Source organism: Aythya ferina, assembly GCF_964211825.1.
Source record: "Aythya ferina genome assembly, chromosome: 1".
In the NCBI taxonomy this organism is placed as follows: Eukaryota; Metazoa; Chordata; class Aves; order Anseriformes; family Anatidae; genus Aythya; species Aythya ferina.
The window spans coordinates 191,215,604-191,238,567 of NC_140296.1; the positions used below are offsets into that span (position 1 = coordinate 191,215,604).

Here is a 22,964-nt window from a genome sequence, read left to right on the forward strand (position 1 = left end):
CAGTCAAACTGAGCTTGTCAGGATCAGTCCCAGTGTTGATGAAGTCCAAGTCTGGCTGCTAGTTGATAAAACAGGTAAGTGGTGACTGATAGCTTCAACTCTGACATTATTTCTCCCCTGAAAGAGTGGATAACTTCTAATATATGGTGCTCCTGCACACAGAGCTTTTAACCATCTGGTAGGGTATAATAAACTTAAACTTTTCTCAGTTTCCTTAAACTTCTGATGAAAAAAAAAAACAACTTCAGAATTTATAGAATTTATAGCTGCAATGTCAGAGGAAATTTGTTGTTCCCATAAGATCAGCACTGAGAATGTGTTTGTTTTGCTTGTTAATTATGTGGGAGAAACCCATCTCCTCTCATCCACCCATCATTTCCAGAGCCTTGTATCAATATACATCAATAGCAGCTACACCAGATTTGTTCTCACTTAAAATGAGAGCAAGAAAATTCAGCTCTGTTTCTTACATGCTCCTAAATATAGCCCTAGAATGAAAAAAATATTTAAAAAAAAAAAAAACAAACACCTGCTAAAGGCATACACTGGGACTAGACTTCAGGGACATTGCTCAGCTATAAGGACTTGGGCAAAGGCTATATATCTTTCAGCTCATTTACACAGACTGAGCATAAAGGAATCCGCACTGCAAGCCCTGGATAACTTAGCAGATTTAAAAAAGGTAATCATGATATTAATTTATACCCTCTGTCTATAATGCTAGGTAATGTATTTTGGCAAACATCATTTATAGCTAGAATTATTCTCCCTTGGGTAGCTGTAAATGGCTCCTCTTCATTCAAATATGTCTTGCCTGCATGCACAGAAAAGCACAGGCTATCTTCCAGCTTTAATCAATATTATGATCAACTCTGAATCAAATTAAAATGTATTTGCTTGGCATTTCAGATGATGAAGTAATGCTCATCCCCAGCTGCAGCAAGACACCAGGGAGTTGTAGAAGGTAGCTGGGACCACTGGGCCTCATGCTGTGCACCAGAAGTTCCCCACTGGAGGTGCTGGGAGCAATTCATTGTGCACTCAGGAATGGTGGATGATGCACATTTTGGCTGGCAGAAGAACAGGTGATGTGGGTGAAAGCCTTGCTAGCATAGATGTGCAGAAACACTTGAGTACAAGACAGAAAACCCAGTACGGGCAACATGGACACACTGGAAAAAGTCCAGCGTAGGGCCACAAAGGTGATGAAGGGACTGGGATCTCTCTGATGAGAAAAGGCTAAGACTGTTGGTGCTTTTTAGTCTGGAGAAGACAAGGCTAAGGGGATATCTCATCAATGTATGTAAATACTTGAAGGGAGGATGTGATGAAGTCAAAGCCAGCCTCATTTCAGTGGTGCCCGTTGCTGGGAGAAGAGGTGGTGGGCACAACCTGGGACACAGGAGGCTCTGTCTGACCACCAGGAGCACTTCTGCACTGTGTGGGTGACTGAGCACTGGCACAGGCTGCCCACAGAGGCTGTGGGGTCTCCTCCTTGTAGACCTTCAGAAGTTGCCTGGACGTGGTCCTGGGCAGCCTGCTCTGGGTGTCCCTGCTTGGGCAGGGGTGGAGCAGCCGGCCTCCAGAGGGTCCCGCCAGCCTCAGCTCTCTGTGATTCTGTGATTCTGTAACTCCATCTAAGCTGCAGTGCTACAAATTTCTCCTTGGGGAGAGACACGGGAAGGTGGTGGAAATTTATTGCAGTTCATTTGCAGCCTCTGCTGGGGGAGGTCTGATGCTGATCGAGCCCGTGGCTCCCCTGGCTGTCCTCTGCTCTGCAGCTCCTTTTGGTTGAGCTGATGCATCTGCTTCCACAGCAGCTGCTGCTCCAGCCAGCTCTTTGGAGAGGTTGCTTGACACCAATTTAAATATTTATTGGACATTTGGTCTAATGCCCACTGCTTGGGAAGCATCTTATATTATGTGTATAAAAGCAACGGGCAAGGTTTTACAAGAAACTGGCCTACAAATGAACATCTCTGAGTGCTCATTGCCGAGACCACGCATCCTCAGGCATGCTTCAGACCTTTCCCTCAGAGTGACATTTCTGCTGTGTTTTTTTTTTTTTTTTTTTTTTTTTTTTTTAGTTTTATTGGGCTATATTCTTCAGTACCTGCAGGAATCAGAGCAGCTTTGCTAGAGAAGCCTTGAAAAGCAGAGAGCAAATGAGAATTTATTCTCAATAGTTCCTTGAAAGGTTTATATCTGGACTGAACACTTGCGACACAAGAACAAATATTCACTACCTACACTAATTGGAGGAGCCCCGTTACAAGCTGACAAAGTTTGCATAGAAATTGATCCTTCACAATGCTGCATGAACACTCACATAAATTGTGTGCTCTGCGAAATGAGGGGAGTGTGCACATTTGTTACCACTAGTCACGTGCATGGCGCTCTGCGATATTATCCAGAGAAGTTGGAGTGATCCTTTGTGTCATAGCTTCCAGCTAAAGATGCAGATCACGCACTGTGGGCTTTATTTATGGTTTTCATCCCTGCTGCCTTGTGAATAGCGGGACTGGATGGACAAAATGTAAAAAAGGAGTGTCAGAAACCTCTGGAAGGCTTGGCAGAGCAGCCAGTGCCTTTTATTTGGTAATCCTCTTATGTCTAGGTTTCAGCATTTAAAGGTTATTTTTCCAAAAAGTGTCTGAAGTCCAATTTTCAGGTCAAAATGGCTTAAGCAGGTTATTATACAGCTATACTAGTAGCATACACTAAACAAGTACCAAACAGTATGCAGTAAAAGGGGGAGGAGAAGCATTTCAGTGTGGTACAGTGATGGACGGTCTGGCACCTGACATTTCTATCCCAACTGCCTGTCCCACGCTCTGCAGCTCACCTTCAACACCGACCTTAGCAAGGAAAAAATGTGACCCTGAGAATTTAAATGAAACAGCCAGAGATTGTTTTTCTACTGTTTTGTATGCCTTGTGATGATTTATGGCTCTAGAAGGAGGGCAGAATTACTCTGAAATGTGACCTGCCTGGAGAAGATGCAGTTTTCACCAATTTTGTTTGCCCAATGCAGGACGTAAATCACTACACAATCTGCAAGGCAAACTCTCCAAGCAGACAATCCTCTTTCTCCTTCTGTTTTAGACCTACTTCACAGCCAGTTTCCACCAAGAAGTTCAGAGGGTGGCTGTCACGGGGAGGTGAACCACACTGGTGTGCCCCGTGCCATCCCCAGCTCCTGATGGGCATGCAGTGCTTGGGACCCAATTCAACTGTTTGTGCCCCTCAGCAGTGATGAGTTTTTTTTTTTTTTCTGAAGATGTCTTTATCTCTAAACTTTGCCTACATAAATTTTTCTATAATTACAGATTTGTAATTACATGCTTAATGATGACACCGTTTGCCTGGTGTATTTTTACATAATAGCATTTAAGCTTTACATATTTACTAATCAAAAAGAGATCCTTCCTGCAAATGAAGAATTACAAATATGTATTCTTCCCTTAATTATGCCATAAATAATCTGGATCATTTTCCAAGAAAGAACATTAGAGCTCTGGTAAGGCACTTAGCCTGGTTTGACTGCAATGGTCTGCATCTTGTGATTACCATGTCAGTGTAAGACACCCAAAACGTTAAGTTTTCATTACTATTCTCTCTGAAGTAACTGCAGTGCACTTAAAATAGATGTACAATTCATGGAAATGAATCATTAAAGGGGATTGAGTTGAATTGTGCCTGGCAGATGTTGTCACAAACATTGCTGAAATACTTAAACACTTCTTGCAGCAAGCGGTGATAGGACACTTGGCAGCATAATTATCCCATTGCCACTGAAGTCATGCTTTTCATGTTAATGCATGAAGGGCCTCATAAGCAACCTTGTGGAGCTCTACAGCACAGTTAGGATGGTGATGATGCTCCTTCATCATCTATTTGATAGCTCTTGGGCAAGGCTACAACATCCTTTTGTTGTCCTACACCTTGGCCCTAGAAATGTGGCCCTTCCCTTGCTCAGGCAGTTGAGCTGGTGCATGGGGCTCATCCGTGTCTCGGATCTAGCAGGTTTATGGTGGGGTTCATCTCTAGCCATGCAAATGTCAGTGCAGAGGAGAAGGATGAAGGACATGGCTGATCCCTGGAGGTCTTTAAAAGACGTTTAGATGTAGAGCTTAGTGATACGGTTTAGTGGAGAACTTGTCAGTGTTAGGTCAGAGGTTGGACTTGGTGATCTTGGAGGTCTCTTCCAACCTAGATGATTCTGTGATTCTGTGGGGCAAGGAGTGGGAGCCTGGATAACAGCAATAAATCACTGTGTTGGTTTAGGCTGGCCAACTCCCTCTCAGTGTTTTGAGAACTCTTGTATTGCTACCATCTGCAATGACTGATTTGCAACATCTCCTTGGGTGCAGATTTTTTTTGTAAGGGGACCAAACTGCAGGCAGGTCTCCAAGGTCTCTGAGAAGATTAAACCTAATCCTGTGGGAATTTAGTTTGGTGTTTAAATACAGTAAATCCACACCAGACTGTTCTCCTTCACATGGTAGATGCTCAGTCACCTTCCTGTGATTCAATGAGAGCAGCCTGATGGATAGTTCCATTCACATGATGCAGAAAATCTTTTTTCACTTTTCCATTAATGTTTCCCCAGATAAGACTAGTTGATGTAGGAGTGAATCTTTCCTGGCAGGAAAACGTCATGTAGTGAGGCTCATTTTAACTGTTAGAAGAAAAGGGCATTGCCTGTTTCTTCAGGAACTGAACAAAGCATGCAGTCTCCCAGTTTATCTAGGATGTGAATAAGATCCATGCTAGCTGTTGATGCCTTCAAAACACACAAGATCTAAACAAGATTTCGATGAAGATATATGGAGTAAGAATACTTGTCAGAGTATTTTATCAGTTATTTCACCCTAAGTAATGATCATAATTTTCTTTCTGTATTGTTGAAATTATACAAAAGAAGCACCTGCCTGAAGGAGGTGTGTTGATCAAGTCTTGAGGCTCCAGCCTCCTGTGTGGAGGTTTCCTCACCTGCAGCCTGGTCTGCATGATGGCTGGGCTGTTGGCTGCTTGCAGGTCAGCTGTCAGCACCTGGTGATCACTGGCTGAAGCTCATCAGTTATTCACAGAAATGGTAAGTTGTTGGCTTACCAGAAACATTTTTCCTTACTGTCATGCATGATGATCTTTTGTGGTCTAAGCTCCTATCTGCTGTGTTTATGTAACTTCAAAGATGTGGCCATTCTTGTTGCAAGATCATTCATTCCTACTGCCTCTGGGTTAGCAAGTTTTATGATGATGAGGAACTGCTCCTCGTTCAACATTTTCCATTGCAGAATATTCAGAATCTGGATGACCTATTTTACAGCATTTTGCACTATTAATTTTGTTCTTTTTATTGCTGGTGCCCAAACGGTAACAGCTGGAGCAACAAGGAAAATCTGGAGCCACTGCCTCTCTCCAGCACCTTGTCTCTAAGCAGTGCTATCAGCACTTCACAAATCCTCTTCCTTCTGATGGAAAGTATGTTCTGCTCCCTGAGTTATGGGTCCCTACAGCCTGTTTTGTCAGCTCCCTAATGCTTTCTTCCTTCTCAGAGTTATTGCTACCATGCTCTTTTTACACAATACCACCCAAAAGCAATTCTTTTTCTGCAAGAGCATGTTGTGATGTTTCTATACTCTTTGAACCTGTGTCTCATCACTCACCAACACCCAGCAGCGCACCACCACTGTGAATATATAGAGCTTTCCGAAAACTTTCTGCTTGTGGGCACATATTTCCCTGTTCCTCCAAGGTGGCCACTGGGTCTGGAATGACACTGGAAGGAGGTTTGGGGTTACTTTCCCAGCCTGCTTTTATGCCAGTTATCTGTCAATACCACTATGCAATGTTCAGTGATGGGCACATGGGAATGGAGCCAGGGCTGCTGGGGGTCCTGCAGCATGGCAAACCCATTGCTTGCAGTGGGGCACTGGGCTCTGAACATGTGCACATGGCCCATGGCTGAGGCTGGGGCTGGAATTTGTCCTGGGTAAACACAAATCCTCTGGGTCAACCCTCATCTGAAGGATCAGCCAAGATTTGTCACCCATAAAACAGCGTGTGGTTTCTCCCTCCTCTTAGATGTGGTACATCTTGTCTGAAACCTCTTCTGATGGTGAGAGGAGAAACTGGCAACCTGAGAACATTTTGGTAAGAATTAGAAAACAGAGACTGTGAATGGCTTTTTCATCCCCCTGCCAAGCCTAGGCAACAACCTGGGATGTGGCACACATTCCCCTCACCTAAAAATGCAAGTGCTGTGTGTGTCATGAATGCTAATATGGTTTTGCCTTTAACAGAGAGCCTGTCCCTCCTGTAAAGCTGACAGTAGTGATGTCTGCTGAAGGATTCACTGGTGTCTTGAGCACGTCTATTTATATACATTAAAACCTGCCATCTATTTATATTAATAAAAGAATCCTATTTATATTAAAAGATTAAAAAGTTTCTCTCATTATCGAGTTCTGTAAATGAGTTCCCCAGAGAAAAAATGAATCAGAAAGCACTTGTATTTTCCTGAGCATAACAAATAGTGAAGCTTTCAGGAGACAGCATTTTTTTTTTTTCCCAGGAAGGGAGCCCTTTTTAAAAATAATTTTAGGCAAGAAAAAGTGTGAAAGTGTTTGAGATTTCAAAGTCATTCCTGAAGGAATAACTAGCTCTTAAGAGGGCTGGAACGTAACGCAACACCCTGGGGAATATCCTGGTTGATAAAACCCAGTGATGGATGCTGTTACCAGCTTAACAAAGAGCTCTACAACATTGTTCCTACGCCCTCCCCTACATATTCTCTGCTCTGTTTCTTGGTTTATCGGCAGTTACAGTAAAAGCACATCAAGGTTTGCTTTACCGGAGTCCTCCCTAATTACTGCAAATTAATAATACTGCAATTTCCCTTCCTCATGGGGATGAATTGAGGGCCCTCTACAATTTGATAAGAAAACTGACACCCTCATTCTAAAATTGCCCATGAATTTGCTTCTGATGGTATTTATGCAGCACATGAAAGCCCCAGCTCCAAATCTCTCCTGTCTCTTACCAAGTTTCTGCTGAAGAAGCAACTTCTCCCTCACACAAGGCATGGCAGGCATGGGGCTCAGCCACAAGCACCAAGCAGGGCAAACCCCACAGCAGGAGCGTGGAGGGCCCCTGCCAGCCAGGACCCCACCACCTGATGCTGCAGAGACCGCCAGGTCTGTAAACAGTTCAGAGCAGGAGCTGTGATTTCATGGCTTGTATTAAGCCTAGAATATAATTAATGCTTAACAAATAGCACTAATGATAACAATCGTACTCCTGCACTAATGAAGACTTTATGCTTCTGTCTGCATTGAGCTGCACCGCAGACCCTACCCTGGCTTTAAACCACGAATCCCAGTCATTACGACACACAGAGAGGAATTATGTCCTCCTACATAGTCTATGCTGCAAGCTGAGTGACTGCCTGATGTGCCTCAACAACGGCATTGTGCAATGCACAAATGCATTTAATCATCCTTCCCCACGCTGCTCCCATAGTTTCTTGTTCGGCCTACTTAAAATAACTTCCCCAAATTATGAATCTTTGCATAAGAAATGATGTATGTTTTGGAACACAATGAGGCACATTCTGTACAGAAGCTGTGCTCAGCCGTCGGAAGGCAGGGGTGGGCTGCGGGCCCCGAGCAGCAGTGCAATGGGCAATTCAGAGGAGAACTCGCATTGTCTTTAAACACTGCAATTAAACTCAAACATTGTCCTTGTAAATAAAAAAAAAAAATGTGCCGCACAGCCTCTGTGGTGGGAAGCTTTTGATGAAATATTTAGGAGAGCGCTTTCTGAATGTGGCTAATTTTCAGAGAACATATTAAAGTTTTATGGGGGCACTAATTTAATCACGGATGATGAATGATTTTAGTTTTATGTTGGGCTTTAATGAGGCTGGCTAAGCGCACGGCGGAAGGGAGCGTTGTGTGCGCGAGGCAGTTGCGTGCCAGGGGCTGGCTGAGTCACGGCTTTCCGAGAGCCTCATCCCTCCAGCTGAGCACGTTTCTGTCACTTCTAACAGGGCTTTAAACCCTCCTGCCTGCCTTGTGGCTGAAGCCAAACGGGAGGAGAACTGTCAGCTGTGAGAGGCCTTCAAAACCAGCAAAGCATCCTTTGGTTAAACCCTCATTAGCCACCTCTGCGCTGCCCCCTAGCCTGCCGCGCAGGGACCTGCCCGCAGCACGTCAGCCAGCTGGGGAAATTATCTCAGCCTGAATATCTCCAGTTGCACACAAATCACATTGAGGGAAAAACAACAAAGCAGGGAGTGTGGTTTTGCAAGGTACCAGCTGTCTTGTGTCTGAAGACAACAGCCAATTTGTCTTAATGCCTGCTGAGCAGTCCTGGCCATGGCAGGAGCCACAATGGGGGGGGATTTGCAGGAATGGTGGGAGCTGCAGGGGTGCCTACATGGAGAAGTTTGTTGTGTTTCTCAACCCAACAAGCAATGCAGCTGTGTGAAATGAATGGCTGGACCTTGACATATACAAGGATTCTGTGAGTTTGCGTTGGAAGGGACATTAAAGAGACATTTCAGACCTTCTAATTCCAACCCCCTGCCATGGGCTGGGACACCTCCCACCAGACCAGGTTGCCCAAAGCCCCATCCAGCCTGGCCTTGAGCACCTCCAGGGATGGGGCATCCACAGCTTCTCTGGGCAGCCTGTGCCAGGGCTTTACCACCCTCAGAGTGAAGAATTTCTTCCACGTGTCTAATCTAAATCTCCCCTCCTTTAGTTTAAAGCCATTCCCCTTTGTCCTATCACCACACCCCCTGACAAGGAGTCCCTCCCCAGCTTTCCTGCAGGCCCCCTTTAGGCACTGGAAGGCCGCTGTAAGGTCTCCCTGCAGCCTTCTCTTCTCCAGGCTGAACAACCCCAGCTCTCTCAATCTTTCTTCACAGGAGAGGAGCTCCAGCCCTCTGATCATCCTCATGGCCCCCCTCTGGACCCACACTACCATCCCCAGAGCTGGAAACAGCACTGCAAGTGGGGCCTCGCTGCTGTGCCAGTGCTGAGCTGGTTGCGGCTTATGGCAGCTGGGCTGGTGCGTGTTGACTGAAGAGACACCACTCAATGTCAGTGTGAAGTAACTCATTATCAATCCATTCATTCAAATCCACATTTAGGATCTACAGAAATAATTGCCATCATACGAAGATGTATGTTTAAAGCTTGGCAATTAATTAATACGCACAGATTAATACACAACACAAACTCAGTCATTGATACTGGGAAAGTTTTTAATGCAATAAAGCTAAAAGCACAATGACAGGGACATATTACCTCGCCAGATGGCACAGTTTGTTAAAACAAACCAACGCATTTCTAAAACAGTGTCCTAATCTCCCCTTGAAACAAATTTTAATTTAAAATGGAAGGATATTTGCATAAAAAGGGTTCAGAGAACAAATATTTCAGAAGTTCACTCTTAGACAAGGGCAGTTCTGGTCTGAGGCAATAGATGGTGGGAAAACATAAGCCAATTAAAATAATCTTTAACACTGGAATTTCAAGCATGAAACTGTCAGTGTGAGTGAATCAGACCATTATGGAAAGTTTTCATCTGGCAGATGCCAGCCAGTATCACCTGTGTTCAGGAGCTGTCAGCAGGATTCGGGTCCAGAACTGTGCAAATAGTGAGTTAACCCCATCAGAAACAATGTTTGTTTTTGGAGGACTGAATCTCTTAAGGGTTTTTTGAAACCTTGGGTCATCGCTGGAGTGGGAATGTCATGCTCTAATGAAATTTAGAATATATTGGAGCAAACAAAAAGAAACAAAACGGTTATTTTTTAAGGGTTTAGTCTGGCTATACCAAGTCCCATATGAAAAAAAAAAAAAAAAAAGAAAAAAAAAGAGTTAGGATGTTTTGATGAATTTACTATTTGACATAAAAAGGATTCTCATGCTGTGGAAACAGGTGACAAATTTGAGGGTGGATTGAATCCATTCCCTGCTTCTGTTCAGCTCCAACTCTTTGACAGGCAATATGTGTGCATGGCTCACAACGTGACTTTGCTGGACCTGTCCTCCCCCTCTTCTCATACAAAAGGTAAGAAACTTTCTCTTGTCCCTTTTTTTTTTTTTTTTTTAATTAATTCTTTTTGATGTTTCCCCTGTCTTGTCTCCCTCTCATGCTCCATCCTTGTGCTGCCCAGGTCCTTCTGGTAAGACTGGTCTTTTGGCTATTTCTGTGATGACCAGTTCAGAGCAGCTCTGATTTTCACTTGAAAGCTTTAGGCACCTTCATATTATGGAAAAGAAAGAAGAGTAAGTGCTTTCTACATTGCTGCTGAGAGGCAAACCGCATGAGACACATAGTCAAAACACATTCTATTACAGAGGCCTTTTTCCCTGCATATGAATTGCAATATTTTTGTGCTGTCCACTAAGCCTCTGTGTGAAACTATGCACAGCAAGGTAATTCAGAGAGATGAAGTCAGGCTCCCTGTCTATGCTCTGCTTATGACACAACTCCAAAGGGAAAACTGCAGTGACCTGAAAGTCTCAGAAGGGCCAGTTATATGTCCAGCAATATGAAGTGCAATGGGAGAAGATGAGGAGTAAAACTTCACCCTCATCAACTGCAGACCTCAATGGGAGGGAGGAGACCTGAGCTTCACTCTTGGTTCCTCAGTTAGTAGCTGCCTTGTTTTTAATGTGAAATAGAAAATGCATAAACAGTCTTGAAGGCAGGGGCCAGAAACAATCAGAACTTCAGAGACAAATGGTGTTTTGCAGCCGAGCAAGATGTTGCCAGATGTTTCCAAATAATACAGGTGGCGTCCTACTGCATCTCACATCTAGGACCTTATCTTCTCCCAGAACCTCACCTTGGCTGTACAGTACAGACACCCACCTTTATTTTCATTTTTATATATCTCCTACCTATTTTTGTAGGATTATTATTATTGTAATAAATGGCTCAGTCTTGAAAATAGGACTATAATCAAAGTTTACAATTTATTAAAGGAATAGAGGTAAGCAAACAGCGCTGGGTGTGCCAGGAGTCTCTGCTCCACCAAGACGCACACCAGTTACATCAAGCAGCTGATTTTTATGCTCCTAGGCTGATACATATTCTTTACTACTTCTAAAAAACCAGGGTTATTATAATTAGTTTCCGGAATCCAAACCCTCCTACTGGAGCATGCGTATCACTCTCTGGTAGTCCCTCTGGGGGTCTCTCGTGCTGAAGGCTCATAGTCTTCCTCCCTCTTGTCGTTCTCCTTTGTCCAACTTGGCTGTATGTCAGAGACTTGTGCAACGTCCCCTACAAGCTTTGTCTTTTAGTTATTCTTCAGCTCTCCCAGTCTCCTTAATCTCCTGGCCAGAGACTTGCACAGTGTCCCATGCAATAGTCATAATAGTTAGCAGTTATTCTGAAACCCCCCAGATATCAGAGACTTCTAGGAAAAGCCTACAAATACATTTCCCTTCAAAGCTCTCTATTGACACGAATTGCTAAAACATTCCTTTGCAGGATACAAGAATTATATACATTAACCACTCTGTTTTTCTTAGACTTGTGGTTATACAAGGGCATGTAAGACAGAAGGTCACATTCATCATACCATGCGGCCCTAGCATTGTTCTATATTGACATGAATCAGATGAACATATCTCACATTATTATTATATTTAATAAAACATTCAGGACCAACACATCCATGTGGCAAAGAATACTTTGCTTCCTTGAGAAATGTCCATTTGGAGTGGACACCAGACAATTATTTCAAATATCTGAAGCTCCTAAAATCATCTGTTTTGAAAGACAGTGAAAGAAAAATGAAAGCCTAAATCAAAACAAGTAACAAATGGGGGGTACAAAGGTGACTAATCAGTTGTCATCTCAAGCCCTCTCTTAGTCTGCTTGCATAAGCAGTACAAGCTGTACCTGTTTAAATCAGACACAGGCAAGTATTCACAGTCCTCTGTATCCAATAAATTAACTTTCATATTTTCTCAATAGCTTTTAAGAAGATCAGAAGAAAAACCAAACACATTTTAAGTGTTCTTTAAAATCTGGTAAAAGTTTTAAAGATTCTTTTTTTTTTTTTTTTTTTCCCTCTCTCTGCTTTCACTACAAACAAACAAACAAACAAAAAAAGTCAAAAAATCAGAAAATAAATGGTCAAGTGTGAGATAAGGTATTCAGAGGCTCAGAATAATTTAAGAGAGCTGCTTTTCTCTGCTGATGATTGTGTTATGTACAATTCTAAAGACAATACTTTTTACCAACACAGTATTAAGCTAGAAAGCTGTCTGCTATCCCTTTTAGCTGGATGCCAGGTAAATAAATACTGGCTTAAGCAAATTAAGTAAATAGTGTTTGTGGGCAGGTGTTTTTGTTCAGCATGTGGTATACAAATGATTATTAATGCTGTTAACTTTGAAAAATGTCTGGGTAAAGGAAGAGATTATAGCAAAGGTACAGATTAAAACAGAAACATTTGTCAAAAACAAATGTTCATAAAAGAAAACAGTAAACAACCAGATGAGTTCACTGCAGCCAAATGCTCCCATTTCATAAATGAAATGCTTCATTAATCCTTCCTGACAGAAGTCATGCTTGGAATGGAGAACAGATTCGAGAGAAAACATTTGGCTAAGTTCTGCAGGTCTTCTGCAACCAGCCCAGGCTGGGGAAAGGAGACATAGCTGCTTTACACCAGGGCTAAGCAAGGTGAGACGTCACTCTCCGGCCCCACTCATGCAACCTCCACCTGCTGTAAGAACACCTCTGGCTGATAAGAGGGCTACCTTGGCTGATGGTCCTCTTAGCGATGCTCCTGGTCTGTGGTTTGGCAGCCAAAAATGCAGTGTGAGAAAGATGTCCCAGGATTGTGTCCTGCGCTGACAGAGACACCCAGTTACCTCTGCAGCACTTCTGCTTTGAGGGCACCCCTGAAACAGTGCACACAGTGTGGCAAATCCCATTATTTCAAGTAGCCACCCAGGACTGGGTGCATTTCTGAATGAGCTCTGTGACGAGCTCCATGCCTCAGCTTTACTTTCAGCAATGTGTTTCTGTTTCTTAGGGTTGTGGAGAAAGGCTTGAAGGTCTTGAGTCACTTAAGTGGGTTGCTTAAGTCTTGAGAGATGGCTCTCCAATGCAATCTGATCCTCCTTCTCTGAGATCTGAGTGGGATGGAGGTGGCAGTAGCAGTAGGCATAGGGCAGTGTTTTGAAAGAAATCGATTTACACACGGTGCCTTCTTCTGAAGATTCACACTCACGGCATGAGTCTCAGCTGTACCACTTCTCTCACATTCAGTGTCAATGTCCAGCTCTGTAGCAATGCCTAGGAATAGCATGCTCCTCTTTCAAGGGCTGAAAGAGGGCTGCCACAGACTTCAGTGGGGAAACCTACAAAGCCTTCTTTCCAAAGAACTGGTGCTCTGGAGCCAAGGACCCATCCTCTTAGACATCTGAACAGGGATGAGACGCTGCTGCAGGTTCTCCTGCTGATGGGACCCGTCTCTCTTCTGCCTCGCCTTCACCATAACACCTTGTCTTCAAGACCACCGTCCCCCTGTCAAGTTAGATTGAAAGTGAGCAGATGGTCTGGTAGTCTCTGGGGTGGGGAAATGACACGCATATGCCCTGTTTTATGAAAAACAAGCTTAAAATATACAGGCTCAAAGCCAAGATACTCCTTTGCTCACACTTCTTCCCTAGGGGAGAAGAGGAAAGTGCAAAGATGTGACAGGTGCCAGTCACTTTGCTTTGTGTATTTCTGGAAGGTGACTGAATACTGCAATGAGAATAACCAAAGTAAGAACCTGTGCAGAAGATACAGCTGGACTAAATATTTCTGTCCTCTGCCATCGTGGGAGATGGGGCAAGGGAGCACCATAGGGAGAGATCTGGGACTGAGAAAAAGGCAAATGCCTTCTCATTTTCTTGGTATAGAAAACATCGGGAGGGGGCAAGATCAGTGATGTGTCTCTGTGCTGAGAAAGGGAAAATTTAGTAGGAAAAATGGGTAAAAATCTAGGACCGAAGAGGTAGTGGGACATCTGCTGAACATTGCATCAGAGTAAATTGCTCCAAGGGGACAGCCCAGATGAGTAGCCCAGGAGTATCATAAAAATAAATAAATAAAAATTAAAAAAGAGACTTTGAAAGACAGCTATAATCCAGGTAGTGCATCCTGGGAAGGGAGATCCCAGTGCTCAGGAGGGATGTAGGGGCTGTGATCATCCTGGGGACAGGAGAACAACCACCATCCTGGTCTACCAAGGAGCCAGCTGAGCTCCCACCAGCATGAAGACGTGCTACGGTATCCTGAAACAAACACAGAGTTGTTAGTAAAGTGTTTTGCTGCTCGGCTGCAGGGACCTTTGATAGATTGGCTGACTTGTTACACATATCTGTACAGAGAAGCGAGGAACAATACAGATCCCACTGGAAATGCTGATGCCAGAAGTGGATCTTTCAGCAGGTGACAGCTCACGCCATGTGGCAGTCGGGGTGTTAGCCAGAGCCTGCAGGTTTTTTGGTGTAGGGTGAAGTGAACCATGGTCAGTGCTGCACAAACAGAAGCTCCTCTGAGGCTGGGAGCTATATGGTTTTTAGTCTACGTTGTGCTGCAGCATGCAAAGAGAATTTGCTTTGCCCTCTGATGTTTATCTTAATTTTGCATGTGTTCACAGCTCATGGGAGAAAATGACAAATTGGGAAAATATTTGTTCCACAAAAGCCAAGAGACTATTACAGCAGACAGCCAGACAAACACAGCGCAAGTGCCAAAGCCTGAGCTTTTCTACAGTCTGTACCATGTACATGCTCGTTTTTACCTGCCTGAAGGGTAATGGGAAATTCAGTCAATATGCTGCCTTAATCACGGCAGTTCCTTTGCACTTGGACTACCCATTGCATCTCATTGCAGGGTTTTGGAACGCCACCCAAAAGGGAGGCTGAAATCATCAACCACATTTCATTTAGCACTGCCAACTGAATCTAAACAAATTGAAAAATGACCTGCCTGCTACACTGTGAGGCATACAGCAGAAAATGACTCTGAAATAGCCGCTTATGTTCACTGGAGAAAGATTTATTTGTGATCTCAGAGCTTGAGTTGCAGAGGTAAATAGAACCACCTGTAAACCATTTCCTACCATGCCCCACTGCCCCCATACAAAAAAACATGCCCAGGCATTGCCTGGAGTGGAGTTGGCCTAGTAAATGATCAGGAAAATGGAATGTTTTCTTTCAACAAGCAGCAAATGAAGAGGAGCTGCTGCATCTGAAACGAGGCTACCTTGTTCACCTGGAAGGTCCCAGCTCTTGATGAAAGGCCCGCGGCTCTGGAATTTGCTTCCACTGTGGTACAACGTGAGTCACTGTGCCCTTCACTTCATACTGCAAGCATTTTTTTTTTTTTTTAATTATTATTTTTTCTTTCTTTGTAGGGAGACAAGCTGACCTACTGTGCAAATGATTTGAAAGGGCTCTGCACTGACGAACATCCAGGAGGGAGAAAGACCCTGTGTATTACTGCAGTTAATTGTCTTTTCACTTAGTGATTATTTTATTTAACTAATTTATTATTTTGATGCTATGCTATTATATGTTTCATGGAAATCCAGAAATCCACACCTTAAATATGTGTGCATCACCGAGTTACTGAGGTCCATGATTTTGTTGCCAGCAACCCTCAGTTTGGTTTCCATCCATGGACAGTGCCAATGCTCCCTGGTCTACAGCATCCAAGCTCTCCTAGATGAACACGAGGTGCAGTGTGCCTCACCTGTAGGCATTTTTTTGGTCCCTCTTTGACGTTAGGCTGTGACTTTAACCAAGAAAAGAGCACAGAAAACCTTATTACTGATAGCTTGTTGGCTCCTAGCCAACCAAGCAGCACATGCAGGCTGCCAGGCCATAGCACCCGCTTCGTTTTGGATCTACCACAACATGTGATGTGTCCTGCCAAGTGGGAATGTCATAGAGGACAAAGGGAGGAGCAGAGGTTATTGAAGGAAGAAGTTTAGGGAATTGAGGTTTTGTATTTGTAGGAAAATATGTGCCACTGATTTGGCTGCTTACAAGCCTGCTTTCTGGGATTTAAAAATTTTACTCTCTCTTCTTTCTCTCAGCCCTCCAGGCAACAGCTGGTCCTTGGAAGATGTGATTGCAAAGGGAAAGCGTTTCTATACCAATATAAAATGTAAAAGTGAAAAATAACTCCCAGAACCTCACCCTGAGCTGAAGAAAAATGTAAAAGTATGTAAAAGTATCCAAAAAAATCTAAAAGTATCATCATTTCCTGCTGGTTATTAGGAAAAGATCACAGGTATGTCAGCCTGCCTGGGACTCCATAAGCAGAACAAAAAGGTAAATCCCAGCAGGAGGGTCAGCAGCACCAAGCACCTGGGAGATACTTGGTTATTCAGCTGGGGAATGTTCTGCATATCCCATACATCTGCCCCATCTTTTCACAGAAAGCTGCTTCCTGAGGGACAAGGTGTTGGTATTGGTGTGTCCTGCTGCCATCAGTGGTTCCCCATCACTCAGTACTCCTCTGCTCGTCTCAAGGCCACTTGATTCCACCAGCAACATGTCAGGCATCTGATGCTACACTCCTTCCTTTTCTTCTGGTTCAACTACAAGTCCTGCTGACCTCATACTGGTGTGACACACAAAGGAGTTACATAAAGACTCTCCAGGTGAACTTTCATGGATCACAGGTCGCCTATAATTCATACTCTAATATTTGGCGTGAGTGGCCACATTCAGCACTGGCTCCGGTCTCCTCTGGGAGGGTATTTTCAGTGGTACTTACACCTCACTTTGAGTTATCTCTTCTGTTTTCCTAAATAAAAGCCCGTATATTTCTTGTTTGAATGCTTTATTTTTGTTATTACACTTAGAACAAAAAGCAAGAAAGACCCAAGGTGGTCTCAGCATGTAGGAGCTGGGTACATGCCTCTTCCATCATGTTGTGCATCAGCCCTGCTTGCAAATGGCTACCAATGAGATGGGGGGAAATTCAGGGATCAAATCATTTGGTTCTGTTCACTACTGATTCCCCTGACAGCTTTAAAGACTGCTTTTTTAGTGGGGTATACAGTGAAATACATGGTGTACTGTGCAAATTGTTTCAAAAACAGTAAGGTATTTTCTGTGATAACTTTATGGGTAAGTAAACAAATCCCAGTCCGATGCGTGTTCAGAAAGCTTTGGACTAGGCTGACCCTGTGCCATTCAGACTGTGTGACTAAGCACAGAAAAAAAATCAAAATTAAAAATTAAAATGTGTTGCAGGGTGGGCTCAGAAAATACTGATGCTTTTAAGGGCTCGACTGGACCTTTAATCTTGCTGAACTGTCTATGATCTCCTGAGACAACTGATGGACAGCCCAAACTAACCACTGAAACAAGGCTCCTATTGAGATGTGTTTGTTTACTCAGGCATCTGCATGGATCATTTGAACAAAAAGCACACCCATAACTCATTCCCAGTTGCATTTCAGCCTCCCGGTCCTATCAAAGCAATATCAGCAATGCGGGGAATGAACACACCGAAATCCCTGTTCGCTCAAGCGGGAGCAGGTTTGATCCCTAGCAATGTGAAGTCAGTATGTGAATTTTGCAAATCCATGAGAATAAATTGATCTCAGTCATTTCTCACCAATTCTCCCCAAACCAAAAGTGTTTTAATTATTTGAGTGTCAAGCAATCAGATGCCGCACCTCAGACACAGCTATTCCAGGAGATAATTAGAAGCAGAGAGGAGCAAACAATATGCCACAGAAACGATCATCGCGGTGTGATCTGAAAGATAACTTTAGTAACACAAGTGTTTCTTTGCTGGGTGACTCACAGAAGGAAGCAGGGGCTGGAGCTGCTGAAAAAGGAGCCTGCTCCATGGGAACATGAGCGAAGGTCAAGGATCATCCGTGTACTGCCGACTTTTTGTTTGACGTTCATAATCTTAAGGAATTGGATGGAAGGAGAGCAAATGTCAGCTCCAGTAATGACTATGTAACTCTGGGACTGTATAGAAAAGTGATAGCCCCAGCTCCCACGCTGCTGGTGGAAAAAATGGGGAGAAGTGAACTGAGAATCCAAGCCTTGCTTTAATGTTTTCTTCGGAGTCTCATTGTGAATTCTGATTTATCAAAGGGACACATAGTTCCCTTTTGTATTTCTCTCTCTTGGTCTATATAGTACATATATATATATATATATATGTAATTTTAACTGCTGTTTTTCATCTGTGCAACTTCCCAAAGCTGTACAAGAAATACCATCTTGGTGACAGATACTATCCTTTATTCAATTTAAAATAACATAAATATCTGATAGTTTTTCTGTGAAGTTCCAACTGGCATATAACATTTAATGCAAAAAATAAGTGCCTTGTAATAATATGCATATTATATAAGAATATATCTAATCACCGTGTTAAATTGTTAAATTTTATACATATCACTCAGACTCACCTTACACATATATTTTTTTTTTCAGTGGTTATTTTCACACAATCTTCTTTCAATAACAGATTGTCTAAACCTTCTTCCTTCTGTTTCCAGCCAGAATAGCAGCAAGTTTAATTTTGTATCTGCCCCAAACTGTGGCACAGCTGGCAGCCTGTAAACACCCAGCAGCCTGCTCTCCGTTTGAGGCTGTGCTCCTTCCCTCCAGAAGAGGAGTGCCTGCTCTGGAAATTCAGATGCCAGGTCACATTCTGGCTGAAAATCAGATTATCAGGGGAGAAGAAGGTGCTGTGTCATTATGTTGTCAGCTGTTTGGAATTTGGCAGCAATTACCATTGAATGGAGGTTTGCTGGCTTTGCAAGACATCTTCCAGCTCTGCTATTCACTGATGAAGAATGTGTCTCTTCCCCAGGCAGTCTGACCTAGTGCTTCGCTCTCCTTAGTGTTGGGAAGGTATCCCAATATCAACCCCAAACAGCTCTTCTTCAAGGAAAGTTTGTGACTGCCTGTCCTGCTTCAACCTTGCAGGCCACGTCATCTGTCCATCCCCACAGGGTGTTTGCCATTTTGGCCTGGGCTCAGCACGACTGGCTCATGCTCACTGTGATTCACTACAACCCTGGACCCTTCTCTGCAGGGCTGTTACCCAGGCACTGTTCGTCCATCCCATGGCTATTTCCACCTAGGTGAAGGGAAGTGTGGCTGTGTAAGGATGCACATGGCTGCAGCAGGTGCAAATTTACCTAAATTCATGACAGTCTGATAAAATCCTAAGAGACTGTGCAGGACAGAAGGGATAAGTAGAGAAGATACAGAATGATACAACGAGTCTCTTCCACAAATTCAAAACATCCTGGCAAGTCTCCTAGCACCCAATACAGACTTCGTTTATTTTTCTGGATTTTTTTTTTCCAGTTTATTGTCTTGCATTTTTAATTTGTCCCCAGCTTGTAAATCCAACCTTTCTCACAACAGTTGTGGACACTGCAAGCCCTCTGAAATTTGAGGTCCAAATTCGTCGAGCTGGATTCAAATATTGAAGCCATAATGCTGAGCCTTAAGACTGACACAAAAAATCAGGGAAAATCTGTTAGATGATTAAGGTTAATACCAATCTTAACCTTAATTTTGGCTGAAATATTTTCAAATTAAAAGCTGGGAAAATGCATATTCTTTCTATCAATGAATATAAAACTGCACTCCTACGCCTTGTCAGTGCTTCAGGATAAATGAGCAAAGGCAATAAGTGTGCTTGTGACTCCAGGGAGGAGATGTTTTGGTAGAGAGGCATTTAATAAGAATAACAGGTTTTCCAGGAATCTGGAAATGCTCAAATGCCTGTGGTTGAGCCAGTCTTGGAAAGGCTAGAAAAGTGGCTGTGTGGCCAGCTGACACTGCGTGCTTTATTTGAATTTCCTGGTTCTTGGTCTTGGTCTACGAATGTACTTTTTCTGTTGTAAACCAAAGATTCTATACCACACACCAAAACCTGTCTCTCTAAACCACACAACCTGCTTGACTCTCGCGAAAGAGATCAGTGGAGGTGCAAGTCTGGATGGAAGTAAATAGATTAAATACATCGTGAGTTGCTGGAATAGAAGTGGCTTTCCAAAGGACATCTTCCATTGAATTTAATTGACTTTTTAATTAATCACCTGGTATTATTCTTTACTTTAGACAATCCATCTGCTTGTCTTTTTGAGAGTTGTATAAATTTTGCAATAAATATTGGTCTAATACTAAGCACAGGACTATTTCCTTCGTATCCCTTCTTCTTAGGTAAACTGGACACAATGGATTTTGGGGATTATGGTTCTGCCTAAGATTTAGTGTCTCAGACTGAAGAAGCTGAATTCCTAGAGAATGAGACTATGGAGATGATATACTCTTGTGTTTGAGTTGTGTTGGACAGTGTGCGACCAGGTTCCTAGTCATCTGGGTTTGTAAGACAAAAGACTTTGCCCTAATAGGAGACAGAAGCCTAAAATCCTGTGTGAGGATGAAACACATGCCAGTTTTACAGGGGAATGCAGTGAAGCATGGCCATTGATTGGTTTGTATCTGATTGGCAACAGCGTTAAAGGCATCACAGTTTCACTTACTGATCTTACAGAAAAGCTCTGTATGATGTAGTAGATGATAGACTTGTTAGTATTTTCATCTGTTTTAGACAGTTTCAAAGATGGTTGCAAAGATGATGTCCTGTTTTCTACTCTATTCTGTAAGTTTTGAGACAAACCTCTATACAAACCTTTTCACATCCTCTATAATCTCTGAATTCTATTACGCACATAATGCCTTTTCTCTTTAAATAAACAGAAGTTGTGTCTACTTAAAAGAAAGATATGGACATAAATTTGAATTTTAACCCATGTTCTTGTTCCTAAGATGTTTTAAGAATATTTGAAGATAATTTTAAATGCTAAAAAAAGAGAGAGAGAGAGAGAGAGAGGGAGATCTTATTATCTGTATCTACTGCTAGATGGCATGGGAAATCCTTAAAAATGTAATGGAACATAACACATAAAACCCACTGAGCCAGTAAGCCACCATCTAATTAAATGAGCAGATTCATAATGACAGGATACCATTAAAAAGCCAGACAGAAACTTCTCAGTACTCTTATTCTGCATTTCTTTCTGTTACTTTAGGTCTTCACTTAGGGAGTAATGGAAGTGAGCTGAATAATGAATACAGTTAATAGTCTCAAGGAGCTTTCCTTCCAAGATTTCTTTCTGCTGAGCTGAACCGAAGGTCAGATAACTTCAGCATAGTAGGAAGCATCAATATTATCCTGCTTAGCCCCTTTTATTGAGTACAATTTAATGGTGACAAGGCATAATAATGGATAAGGGGACGTGGGATTTTTAAAGCTTTATTTTGCTTACAGCAAAGTAACAGAATAATGCATTTCAGTTACCTGAGAAAATGACAATAAATTAATCACTTTGCTGATTTTAGGTGGTGCAGTGAATGGCTCATATATGAAGTATAGACGACCATTTTTTCTGTTGTGGATTTATCCAACTGGTGAACGAAGATGAATCAAACATTTTGATTATTTTTCCATTAGCTGGGGGATCATAACTTATTAATGAATTTGACCAATGTCAATTTCAATATATCTAGATCCTGGTGTGGTGTCCTGTCCTCAGCCTGGCACCTTGCTTCACTCTACTGTATGTGGGGAATGAGTTTGCAGAGCATAACCAGACATAGGAGGTGCATACATATAAATATATGTTACATATATATTCATATGTAATATATACAATTTATATATATATATAAATATAAAATTTATATTATACATATATGTATAGCAGTTGCAACTAATGACTATAACTAGTAGTTAGAACTACAGGACTAAGGCTAAAGAAGATGAGTTTATTCCTCCTTCACGTTTTCTTCTGCACCTTCTTCTGGGAGTGGAGATGTTCTGCCGTGGGTGTGAACAGATGAGGGCCACAGCAGGGTTTGTTAACCAGGACACGAGGAGCTGTTCTCACCAAGCTCATGGGAGGAGGCAGTGGGAGAAGGCTTGGTGCTAGCATTGGAGCTGTTGGCACACTGAGGAATGGATGGGAGGCATTGACGTCTTCATTTGAAACCAGTTTGATTGTTTAATTGACACATTGCACATTTGGGGGCCGTAATATACATGGCTACATGTGATGCTGTCCTTGTACTTCCAGATCTTACTGCAATGCCACAGAGCCATCAAGATGACCAAGAACCACGCAGATGCCATGCAAACATCATTTGGATGTCAGTATCTCCACAAAATATTGTCTCCATGATCCATACAAATTTATGAAGCTTTTCACCGCCTTATTACACATTGAATGAAACAAGTAACATAATTCCTTTCTCTCTCAAATTATCCTGTAGTTTGTACCTGAAGTGCCCTCATATCTACATGCTCATATCCCATCCTTATCATACAGGCACTGCATAATCCTTGGAAATGTTCTCTCAATTACTCACTTTTTTAGCAGATGTTCATATTTACCACTCTGATGACCTTGTTAGCATATTTACCTTTGTGTAAACAGTTTGTACTCTGCTCAGATGACTATTAAATCTATCTTGGCCCATATTTTAGCAAAGACTTAATGTGAGTATGTGTATACTAATCAGGGAGATGGAAAAATCTACTTAATAAAAAAATGGGATGAGAAATAGAAAGCATCATAAAGACAATGAGATTCAATAGTAAGCTTTTCTGTGATCTCATATAGACGGCATATTGAAAGTATACAGCAATTGATATTAGGTCACATGTCTAGGGAGCTGCACACAAGAATAGCACAAGCATATATAAGGATGAAATTAGAAAGCCCATGCATAAAATGTCATACAGCCAGCAAGGGACACGAAAGGTAACAAGAAAATAGTCTAAATTTAGATTAGTAGTGAGAGGATTATAAAAGGAGGATTTGGTCTTCTGCTCAGAGGGAAGAAAAGCTATTTATAAATGAT

General features: G+C 42.6%; 3 long non-coding RNA genes across 3 annotated transcripts; all 3 read left to right on the plus strand.

The window, feature by feature from the left end:
* The first annotated feature begins 4,980 nt into the window (after positions 1-4,980).
* On the plus strand, positions 4,981-6,425 carry LOC311429706. Its single transcript, XR_014688358.1, has 3 exons — positions 4,981-5,098; positions 6,091-6,159; positions 6,309-6,425. It is a non-coding gene; the product is annotated as an uncharacterized lncRNA (long non-coding RNA).
* Positions 6,426-8,637: 2,212 nt separating this feature from the next.
* LOC311431158 lies at positions 8,638-22,591 on the plus strand. Its single transcript, XR_014689290.1, has 4 exons — positions 8,638-9,673; positions 10,022-10,089; positions 21,134-21,236; positions 22,178-22,591. It is a non-coding gene; the product is annotated as an uncharacterized lncRNA (long non-coding RNA).
* LOC311431208 lies at positions 15,202-18,075 on the plus strand. Its single transcript, XR_014689310.1, has 3 exons — positions 15,202-15,377; positions 15,455-16,209; positions 17,080-18,075. It is a non-coding gene; the product is annotated as an uncharacterized lncRNA (long non-coding RNA).
* Positions 22,592-22,964: the final 373 nt, after the last annotated feature.